This window comes from Grampus griseus (genome assembly GCF_964374135.1).
Source record: "Grampus griseus genome assembly, chromosome: 4".
In the NCBI taxonomy this organism is placed as follows: domain Eukaryota; kingdom Metazoa; phylum Chordata; class Mammalia; order Artiodactyla; family Delphinidae; genus Grampus; species Grampus griseus.
Window position 1 is genome coordinate 84,699,685 of NC_138997.1, and position 12,898 is coordinate 84,712,582.

The window sequence follows — 12,898 nt, forward strand, 5'->3', positions numbered from 1 at the left end:
GGTTATACATTTATATTCCAGTAAAAAACTAGCAAACACACAGACACATAAATACCTAAGACATGGCTGGTGATAATAATGATAAACAACTTTTAAAAAGTAATATAAGGATATTGTTGGTTGGGTGGGAGGTGATTTTGACAGTGGTAAGAACAGGTAAAGCTGTTTGCTGAGGTGGTGCTCAAGCAGGGCCTATATTCTGCAAGGGAGTAAGTCAGAGAGATATCGGAGGTAAGAACTTTTCAGACAGAAATAAACGTGCAAAGGTTCTGAGGCAGGAGTGTGCCTCATCAGCCAGAAGAAAACGAAGGAAGCCAGTGTGGCTGGAGGGACACCATGGTGGTGGGGTAGGCACAAGGTTAATTCAGGTAAGGCGTGGCAAGAGGTAAGGACTTGAGATTTTACTGTGTGTGAGAAAGGAAATCATTGAATGATTTTAAGCAGAAAAGTGATATGATTTGAATGATGGTTTTAAAGAACATTCTCTGGTTACTGTATGACAAATTCTAGATGGGCAAGAATAGAAGTAGAGAGTTCAGTTTTGGCCTCTAATGTAATAGTTTTAACATCTTTCCAACAACTTTACATGCAAAGTACCTCCCTATTCTTACTTATTACCAAAATCTCCACACCTACCACCTTGGCTAAAGTAAGCATTAACCTCTCCCTTGAAATAAAAATCAAATACCTTTTCAGTGAGGTACAAAGGGATATGGTTCCTCTGTTGTATTTATGGATGCTCCTATGTGTGTATGCATGTAGGTAGGTAGATAGGAAACATGAGTTTTCAATTATTTTCTCACAGAGCACCTTAGCTCCAGCCACCTAGGCACTGATTCCCTGCAGGATGATGTGAGGATGTGGTGTCACTTGTACATGCCCATAGGGTTTGTACCACAGGAGAGTAATCTCAAAAATACAAAACTGGAACCTGGCACATCTGTTCCTCCTCCCCTCAGGAGAGAGGAAGAGATACTTTGCAACATAAACAAATCCTCTCTGGGGAGAGGAAGGAACGCCATCACCCTGAAAAGTAAACAGGTGACTGATGAGAGATAAGACTTAATATCATCTTGGAGACCTCCATCTTTAGGGTCGTTGTTCTATTATTCTTTAACCCAGATGTCAATGCTCTTTGCTCAGAAAGCCCTGGCCATGCAGAAATGTGAAAATATTCATGGAGCTTTGTTTCCTGCCTACATCTTTGACTACCTTCCTTCTCTATGCTCCAGCCACAACTGCCATACAGCCCCTTGGTTCTGAGGGCCTTTGCCATTGCTGCCCACTGCAGGGGTGCTCTTTCCCTGGGCCTTCCTGTGGCTTTCTCCCTGATCTCATTTAGATCTCAGCTCAAAGTCAGCCCTTCAGAGAAGTCAACACTGTTTGCCCAATCTAACAAAACCCTTTCAAAGACTACATTTCCAATCCTGCTATATTATATCACTACCTGAAATTATATTATACATTTTCGTTTACTTAATTGTTTGCCAACTCTAACCATGTAAGTTCTATTGTAAAACAATTTTGCTGTCATAGTCATATTTATATCCTCATGATTTTGAAATATTAACTGTTATAATGATCAGCTCCAATGTCTGAGTTCTGTCATATGTTAGACAATATACCAGAGTCTGTATATCTGGGTTTTTAAACAAATTGTCACCACAAACCTATCAGGATATCAGTGGTGATACAACTTTGCAAAATCAAGAAAATGAATGCTTGAATAACTCTCTTAAGTGAATTGACCAGAATGTGAAAAGTAGGATAATTACTTAGTTATTCTGTTAGGCCATGACGTCCTCTATTAACATTTGATTATACCTTTAAAAATACTCAGATATTTCTCTATCCATTTATCTATGTCTATATTATAATATCTAATATGTCTATCTATCTCTCCCTATAGAGAGATATATAAAAATATAACTTATATGAGATTATCATACAGATGCTATCTTGAGACTTTATTTAATTTTGAGCATTTTTCATACCATTATTATAAAATATACAAAATAACTGCAGAATATTTAATCATTGTTGTGAAACTTAATTTAACAGATATTTTTCTTTGATATTTGAGATGTTTTGCACAAATATTCATCCACACCTTTGTTTGGTCCAGTTGCATGAAGACCTAAAATAAACTTGGCTATCAACTTATGCTCCCATACAACTTTTTAATTTTGATTTTTTTTTCATTTTAATTTACTTTAGAGCAAAAGCATCAATCAGCAAACATGACCATACCAATCTGTTTGATGGCTATATTTCTCACTTTAATTAATAGTTTAGTGTTATACTTTTATACAGCCTTGAGTGTATTATTCAGATATCTGCCTGCCTTGAGCCAGGGTAGAGAAAAATGCCATTTACTGTGATAGAGAACACAGCACATAGGGTAAAAGAAGATACATCTGACAGAGACCAAAATGGCATTAGACTGGGACCTATTAATTTTGAGATGCCTTAGGGTGGTAAGTGAATACATGACAAAGGCAGTTTGATATATAATTCTGGAGTTTAGGAGAAAATATGGAACAAAATATACATTTATTAATCATATTGATATTAATTAAAGACATGATAAGCAATAAGCAATCAATAAAATTAAAATATTTTCCATGATTACCCATGGGAAATGCACAGAATAAAAAGACAAATTCTATTACAAAATATTGAGAACACTAACATGTGTGGCATAGAGCTGGCAATAGATAAGCTCAAAGATGAATAAGAGCAACAGCATGAAAAATAGGGAAAGGCAATGAGAGTGACTTCACAAAACAAGGGAATAGACTATTTCAATATTAATGGAGTATCAGAGAGTGTAGAATATAAAGAGTCAAATTAGATAAGGACTGACAAGTGTGTAATGACCTCAGCTACAAGGATTTCTATACTGATCTTGACCACAGCCATTTCAGTAGATTGAATGAAGTAGATGCTAGACCACAGTGAGTTAAGGAGTAAAGATGAAAAAATAACAAAGTAGTAGAAGTAATTTTTTTCAAAAAATTGCCTGTGAAGCGAGAGACTAATAAACAGAGGAAGGACTTGGGAGGGTCAGAAGAAATGGGGTCCAAAGCAGAGTCAATGAAATAACTTTAAGTTGAAAAAGGGACACTCCTTTTCTAGCAGGAAGGAAGGAAGAACAAATGAATGTGGCACTGAAAATTAAAGACAATGGTATAACAGTCTGAGGCAGGAGAGTATATATAGTAAATACTGTGGGCTGGATTCTATTACTCTATAAACTCAGCATATGATTAAATAAACTTTTTTTTTTGACCTTCAGCCAAATAAAGCCCCAAGACATTTATGCATAAACAGCTAAAAAAAAAAAAAGTCTACTCTATCCTATCCTTGTATAGTTGATTTTCTAAACTTCTGTGTTGTGTAATGTAAGAAACATAAAATCACCTGGAGTCAATCAAAGCTGGCTTTCTTCTCTGACTCCAAAATTTACAGTTTGTGTCTTCCGTTGTGATACAAAGATTCATTGAAAATTAAAATCATATTAGCTACATCACTTTTTTTGTAAGTGGCCAGATAATATTTTAGGGTTTGCTGATCATATGGTCATTTGCAACTACTCAACTCTTCCATGTTAGTATGAAAGCAATCCTAGAAAATACAAATTAATGGACAAGGTGGAGGTCCAACAAAACTCTGTTTACAAAAACAGGTGACAGACTGGATTGGCCCTCAGGCAGCATTTTGTTAACCCCTGACCTACAACATGATAATTAAAATGAGATCAAATATTTCCACCTTAAAGAATGGTGCTTAGCATATAATAGAAGCTCAGGAAATATTAGATATTTTAATATGGTTCACTATATTTGAGCTTTTCAGTGTCTTCAGAAGGGGAAACAAGGGGGGGAAATTAACATTTTAAAACCAATTATTTCGAACAGCACATTTCTACTTCTGTTGCGAATGTGTTTCTGATATGCTACAAGATATTGCTCTGGGTTCAATTTCACCCTCATTAAAATAATTAAATGTTATTTTTAACAATTAATATTCATCTATAGCAGTTTTAATTATGCATTTGTTCTTATTTGGGGGCATTAGTATTTATTCATTGAGTCAACCCCAGGAAACTCTCTGTAGTGACTACACAAGACAGCAAGAACTCTCTGTTCATGTTGAATCATCTCGTTTATAGATGGAATGTATGCTTATTTCCTTTATTACTTTTGTTAGTATCATTTTTAACTGGTATCAGGTATTACAGAATGTAAATATGATTGATTTTCTTAATCTCGTTATTTGCAGTCTTTTACTTGAATGAATGATTGATCAGTTTTTTGATTGTAACAAAGTGTGATTTTCCATGAAGTTTTTTAATGATTTAATTTTATAAATTAATATTGGTAATTTCTAAAAGCAAATAATAATGGAATATAATTATATTAAGTCAAAGATTAAAGGGAATTTAGCCATTTATAGATTTGGGCAAGAATATTACAATTATTTTGGCCATACAAGTCATGTTTATACCTTACTTATAAAATTAATTTTAAAAATATTTTTTCTAAACCAATATTTTGTACCTTGCTTACAAATGTAGAGCTGGGTGAAAATTAGCCACAGAGGGTTTTCTCTTTGGTTTGAAATTTTTTATGCAAATTTCTAAGTATATGCTAATATTTGGTTTCATCTTAAAGATTTATTTACAATGTCATATTTTATTTTCATTATTTTAGGTATACATCAGGGTTTTTATATTTATTACATATAGTATACTTATATCATATACATTAGTACAAAAAATATATATGTATATATAATATATTTTGAATTAATATTATAATTATATGTGTGTGTGTGTGTGTATATATATATATATATATACTGTTTTAAACTCAACACATATTTATTGAATTATTGTGTGTCAGGAAGTGGGGAAGATTACTTACAAGACAGAGAGATTGAGATAAAATCCCTAACATCAAGAAAGTTACAAAATGAGCAGAGAGGCTAACACATGTATACAAATAATTGAGAAAAGGATATATAGAGAGATATAGACAGAAAATGAGGTGGGGATTTAAAAGAGAAAATAAGCACATCAAAAAATAATGATAGCGATAATTGTGTTAATAATAGTCATACTAATAATAAGCACCATCTATTATTCTATGTATTATTATGTCCAGGCATTTTACTAACCACTATCTCCAAGTCTATGGGTATATATTTTAAATTTTTAATTAATATTATAATTTTATCTAATTACATTTTTGCTATTTAAGTCATTTAATGTCATTTGTTTAAAAAAGTTTCTGAGTTTGAAAACTATCCCAAAATACAGTTTAAAATGCAATTTTCAGGAACCATAAAGTTCTAGATTTTCTCTAAGTATTTCGTACTCAAATACATTTAATCATAAAGATATTTATTTTCCCACTATAATGAACAGCATTTTGATTAAATTGGAAAGCCATCAGACTCACAGTGTACTATTGTACTAAAAATACTTTTTTTCAGTCACTTATTAAGAAATATAATGAGTATTATCTCACATATGATTTCTCGTACCCTATTGATTATTTCTCAGCCTATCTTATTTGCATGGAAGAGTTATCAAGTGAAGCAAAAAAGACAAGCAAACTCTGCCACATCTTCTCCCCCAAATATCTATTTTGCAGGAAAAAATGTTGAAAATAATTAGTTTCTGCAAGTGTGTATAAGAAAAAAAAATCTTTAGCAAGATTAGTTAAACAGTAACAAGTCAAACTGTGCTCTGTTTAACAAATGATTTATAAATACATATATTTACTGTGAGAGAGGACTATTAAAACTAAAATTTTCAAAGGTATTTAAATGCATTAATATTGACTCATATTTGATATCAGATGCTACTCTGATGAAGTCAGGAAGTGTAAAACAACTTTAAAAAGTCATGAAATTTAATTTGTTATTTAAAACTAATCCATAGTTATAAAATGGCTTATTGATCCATTGCATTAGCTCTTGCTATTTTACTGAGAATATTTAAGTTTTGGAATACCATGACCATATTAGTAACACCCTATCTGTTTGGTCATTAGTTAAGACTTGGCATATTCTGTACACAGTGATGTATATGCGTTCACCTAAGGAAAGATTTGTGTGTCTAATCCTAGCTCTCCAATTAATTTGGAGAATTTAGGAACATGATTTAATAGATACGGTTTCCAGTTTTCTAACTGTAAATGGAGGAGTTGGCAATATATAAGTTATTTTTTAAGCTCAGATCTGAAGCTACTTTGGGGATTTCTCACAATCAAGCTGGATTTCTCACAATTTCAGCCCAATCAAGCTGCCACAGGAAGGGAACATGGATGAGGGAGGCTGAGCACATTCGGATGCTCTACACTGTCTCAAATTAAAGCACAACCTTTACCCACTTTATTTTTATTTATTTATTTATTGACATTTATCCTGCTTGGTGTTCTCTGAGGTTCCTGGATTTGTGCTTTGGTGTCTGACATTGATTTTTGGAGGATTCTCAGTCACTGTTGTTTCAAATATTTCTTCTGTTCCTTTTTCTCATCTCCTTCTAGTATTCCTATTACACATATGTTACACCTTATGTAGTTGCCCCACAGTCCTCGGATATTCTGTTCTGCTTTTTACAGTCTTTGTTCTCTTTGCTTTTTGCTTTTTGAGGATTCTAGTGATATAACTTCTAGCTCAGAAATTCTTTCCTCAGCTGTTTCCAGTCAACATTAACCCATCAAAAGCACTGTTCATTTCTAGTATAGTGTTTTTGATCTCTAGCATTTCTTTTGTTTATTTTCTTAGGATTTTTATCTCTCTGCTTACATTGCCCATCTGTCTGGCAACTGTCTACTTTATCGATTAGAGTGCTTAGCACATTAATCATAGTAATTTTAAATGCCTGATCTGATAATTCTAATATCCCTACCCTGTAAGGTTTTGATGATTTCTCTCTCTTCAATTTGTGTTTTTTGCCTTTTACTATACAGGCATACCCTGGAGATATTGCAGGCTCTGTTCCAGACCACCGCAATAAAGCAAATATCATGATAAAGAAAGTCGCGTGAATTTTTTGGTTTTCTAATACATATAAAAGTCACGTTTGCATTGTACTGTCTTGCCTCCATGTTGCTGGCTGCTGACTGATCAGAGTGGTGATTGCTGAAGATTGGAGTGGCTGTGGCAGTTTCTTAAGATAACAATGAAGTTTTCCATGTCAATTGACTCTTCCTCTCATGAATAATTTCTCTGTTGCATGCAATGATATTTGACAACATTTTACCCACGGTAGAACTTCTTTCAGAATTGGAATCAGTCCTCTCAGGCTCTGACACTGCTTCGTCAACTAAGTTTACATAATATTCTAAATCCTCTACTGTCATTTCAACAGTCTTCACAGCATCTTCACCAGGAATAGATTCCATCTCAAGAAACTGCTTTGTTTGCTCATTCATAAGAAGCAACTCCTCATTCCTTAAAGTTTTATCATGAGCTTGCAGCAGTTCAGTCACATCTTCAGGCTCCGCTTCTAATTCTAATTCTCTTGCTATTTCTACCACATCTGCAGTTACTTCATCCACTGAAGTCTGGAACCTCTCAAAGTCATCCATGAGGGTTGGAATCAGCTTCTTCCAAACTCCTGTTAATGTTGATATTTTGAATTCTTCCCATCAATCACAAATGTTCTTAATGACATATAAGAATGGTGAAGTATTTCCAGAAGGTTTTCAATTGACTTTTCCCAGATCCATCAAAGGAATCATTATCTATGGCAGATATAGCCTTATGAAATGTATTTCTTAAATCATAAAGTTTGAAAAAAAATGACTCCTTGGGCTTCCCTGGTGGCGCACTGGTTGAGAGTCTGCCTGCCGATGCCGGGGACACGGGTTCGTGCCCCGGTCCGGGAAGATCCCACATGCCGCGGAGGGGCTGGGCCTGTGAGCCGTGGTCGCTGAGCCTGCGCGTCCGGAGCCTGTGCTCCGCAACGGGAGAGGCCGCAACAGTGAGCGGCCCGCGTAGGGGAAAAAAAAAAAAAAAATGACTCCTTGATCCATGGGCAGCAGATGGATGCTGTGTGAGCAGACATGAAAACAACATTAATCTCATTGTACATCTCCACCAGTGCTCTTGGGTGATCAACAGTAATATTTTGAAAGGAATCTTTTTTTCTGCGCAGTAAATCTCAATAGTGGACTTAAAATATTCAGTAAACTATAATGTAAACACATGTGCTGTCATCCAGGCTTTGTTGTTCCACTGATAGAGCACAGGCAGAGTAGATTTAGCATAATTTTTAAGGGCCCTAGGACTTTAAATGTGGTAAATAAACATTGGCTTCAACTTAAAGTCACCAGCTGCATTAGCCACTAACAAGAGGTTCAGCCTGTTCCTTGAAGCTTTGAAGGCAGCCATTGACTTCTCTTCTCTAGCTATGAAAGTCCTAGATGGCATCTTCTTCCAATATAAGGTTGTTTTGTCTACACTGAAAATCTGTTGTTTGGCATAGCCACCTTCATTAATTATCTTAGCTAGATCTTCTGGATAACTTGCAATTTCTATATCAGCACTTGGCTCCCTCATCTTGCACTTTCACGTTATGGAGGTGGCTTCTTTCCTTAAACCTCATGAACCAACCTCTGCCAGCTTCAATGTTCTCTGCCATAGCTTTCTCACTTTTCTCAGCCTTCATAGAATTGGAGAAAGTTAAGGCCTTGATCTAGATTAGGTTTTTGGCTTAAGGGAATGTTGTGACTGGTTTGATCTTCTATGGAGACCACTTAAACTTTCTTCATATCAGTAATAAGGCTGTTTCACTTTCTTATCTTTCATGTGTTCATTGGAATAGCACTTTTAGTTTCCTTCAAAACCCTTTACTTTGCATTCACAACTTGGCTAACTGATGTAAGAGGCCTAGCTCTTGGCCTGTCTTGGCTTTCTACATGCCTTCCTCACTAACCTTAATAATTTCTAACTTTTGATTTAAAGTGAGAAACATGCGGTTACTTGAACACTTAGAGGCCATTGTAGAGTTAAAATGGACGTAATTTCAATATTGTTGAATCTCAGGGAATAGGAAGGCCAGAGGAGAAGGAAAGAGATGAGGGGATGGGTCAGTGGAGCAGTCAGAATATACACATTTATGGATTAAGTTTTCTGTCTTATATGGATGAGGTTCATGGTGCCGCAAAACAATCATAATTGTAATATGAAAGACCACCGATCACAGATCAACATAACAAATAAAATAATAATGAAAAAGTTTGAAATACAGGCATACCTTGTTTTGTTACACTTTATTGTTTTTTTTGCACATATTGTGGTTTTTACAAAATGAAGGTTTGTGGCAACCCCGAGTCTAGCGTGACTGTCGGCACCATATTTCCAACAGCATTATTTCTTAATTAAGGTATGCATGTTGTTTTTTAGAAATAATAGTGTTGCACTCTTAAAATACAGCATAATGTAAATATAACTTTTTTTAAAATTAATTTATTTATTTTGGCTGCGTTGGGTCTTCGTTGCTGCACACGGGCTTCTCATTGCGGTGGCTTCTCTTGTTGCGGATCGCAGGGTCTAGGCACATGAGCTTCAGTATTTGTGGCGCACGGGCTTAGTTGCTCCGTGGCATGTGGGATCTTCCCAGACCAGGGCTTGAACCCGTGTCCCCTGCATTGGCAGGTGGATTTTAACCACTGCGCCACCAGGGAAGTCCCTAAATATAACTTTTATATGCACTAGGAAACCAAAAAATTCCTATGACTAGCTTTAACGTGATACTCACTTTATTGGGGTGATCTGGAACCAAACCTACAATATCTCCAAGGTATGCCTTTATTACAAGAGTTAACAAAATGTGACAAAGAGACTTAAAGTGAACAAATGTTGTTGGAAAAATGGTGCCAATGGACTTGCTAGATGCTGGGATGTCACAAACTTTCAATTTGTAAAAAAATCAGTATTTGCAAAGCACAGTAAAGTAAAGCGCAATAAAACGAGGTATGCCTGTCCCTGTAATTTTTTTTCTTGATAGCAGAATATGATTTACTGTGTAAAAGGACTATTGTAAATAGGCTTTTGTAATGAGGTGAGGTGTGAGCGGAGGGGAAGAATGCTGTAGTCCTGTGATTAGGCCTGAATCTTTTAGTGAGCCTGTGCCTCTGGACTGTGAACTTCACAAATGTTTCTCAGGTTTTTTTTTCCTCCCCACTTGGGTGGGACAGGGTGGCTAGAGCTGGCTGGAGTTGGACAGTTCCATTCTCTCAGGTTAGGCTCTGACAATACCCTAGCAGTTATGGCTTTTGTTAACTAATTTCTCCTGAGGTCAGGCCTTGCTAAGAACAGAGTACTCTACCTTATTTTAAAAGTTTCCTTTCTCCTCCTTCTGCTAAAAGGATGACGGAATTTTTCTCCGATATTTACTGTCGGAACCTAGTTGAGTTCCTGAAGGTAAATCTTGCAATATTGTGGGACTCCTTATTACTGGGTACCCTTGGAGTTTTTAACTCTCAAAGTGGTCCACACAGAGCCTCCAGCAATAAGGAAATTACAGTCCAGCTTTTTCTACCTTGGCCCTTGTTCCTCAGCTGTTTCTGCTCCTGAATCTCCACTCACTAGTTGTTCTGTGTTTGCCTGTCTTTCCAGTCTTGGAGCCAGTGTCTTGCCCTGTGTCCGCCCCTCTTACAAATCCAGGAAGAGTTGTTGATTTTTCTGTCTGTTCAGCCTTTTCGTTGTTTTTAGGACAGAGTGGGGGCTTACACGTTCCTTACCTGGGAACAGGAGCTGGAAGTCCCTTTTCTCCCCTCTGCAAGTTGGGCTTCAATTTCTCCAAAGAAATATTTCTGCTGAAAACAATCAGTGATGAAAATGTTCTAAAATTGACTGTAGTGATGGCTGCACATGTCTGGAAAACTACTAAGAACCATTAAACCGTACACTTTAAATATATGAATTGTATGGTATGTGAATTGTATACCAATAAAGTCCTTAAAAACAATTGTTTGAAAACCTTTCTCTTCAGTGAACATTTTGAACTCTTCTACCACTAACGTTTTTTTATTCAATATTAGTCATTTGGTTATAGCAACTTTTGAGGAGAAGATGATAAATGAACTTATGATAACAATAAGAAGATGTATGATCTTTGGATGAAAGAATAAATATTCATGCAGTCTATTATACTGAGCCTGCCTAAACATCTCCTATCCCTAGCTACACAATGCAGTTCTTTGCCCCAGCACATCATGTCCTCAATCAGAAGCTTACCTTCAACCAGTGCATCCCTCCCCATTCTTCAGGTCCCAGTTTATAAACCATCCTCCTCCATAACACTGACCTCTATGAAGAATTCATCATTCACTTTAGCATATGCACCGATGTTCTCACAATTATGTGATTACACATCCAAATCAGTAAAATATTGTTGTTTTCACTCCAGTAAGTGTATATTTATTTATGTAAAAATTATTTTTACCTTCTGTACTAGCTACAGTAGAAAATTAGAAGCTACGTTTCTGAGAGACTTCTTAATATTTTGAAAATTTTAGCCCATTTCCTATTGGATCTAACTGGGTTATGATTTACTCTGTGATTTGGTATATAGTAGGCTTTTATCAGATGTATAAAACATGTCAACTCTGTTCTTTCCTATTCTTTCACCTGTGTGTATATAACTAGAATTATCCTTGATCTAAAATGTCTTTGGAAATTTTTTTTTCATGTCTCTTGTCCATAGTATAGTGGTTTTTGTTTTTTTTGCTTGTTTGTTTTGTTTTAGTTTAATTTGGAAATGGCCATGAATCTGAAAGTACTGAGGAAAAGGAAAAGTGAGAGCATCCCACACCCTCTCTACTCTTCCCTTAGATTAACTCACATATGATAGCTGTCATGTTACAGTATTGGCAAAATTCACAGTATTATTAAAGCTTAACTTCTTTGTTAGTAAACACATTTTTTATAACACTTTCTCTGTCACAACACATTGTTTTTTGTATGCCCTGGAGTCCGAGAACGCTACTTTGCATCCCTCTTGTTATTACTTTCTACCAATATACACATCTCTTTATTTTTATTGTTTTAGTAATTGTTTTATATGTGCAGCTCACCTTTGACCTGTAGACAAAAGGTGGCTTACTAACTACACTGATGGTCTAGTGAGCTTCTCATTTTTCCTAAGCAAATTTAAGCCTGATCATGACATAGCTGCCCACTTGGTAAGGCCTATGGATATGTAGTTAATGATCATACAATATTGGTGCACTTAATCTACTCAGTTCATGAGTATTCCTTTGAACACAGTGCCAGGCAAGACATCTTGAAAGAGTCATTGAAAGAAATAATATTTTTGGATGGTTTTCTAAAGGAAGCACAATTCATCATTTCACATATAATAATAACCATTATTTTTGCTGTTTTATGCCAAATTCTAAGCCAAGCATATATCATTTAATTCCTAGAACACCTCTAATAAGTAGAACCTATTATTATTCTTATTTTTAAAACTAAAAGCAACAGCAACAACAAAACACCAAAAACCTGTGGTTTCTAACCCCTTACTCTCTGCTCTGTGCCAAGGGATCTGCTGAAAGTAGATGCTGAGTTTTCCCCCCTTAAATCTACTTAGTTCTGTATTTATTATCAGTATTTTTCTAGATAATGTTTATCACACTAAATATTTGATCCAAAGCATGTGTACCCAAGGGGAAATTCCTGTTCCCTTAAAGCCCTGGAAGTAGAGCAGTTGAGCTTCTCTTAGGCCACAGCCCATCTTGGTTGTGTAGTTGTTCTAATTTTACAACCATTTTATAGCATGTAATTGATCCCATTTCCTTCTCTTTGTGATCTCTGCTAGAAATATCAGTGTGAATTTTCATGTCAAACCAAGAAAATAGATAGGCAATAAAGG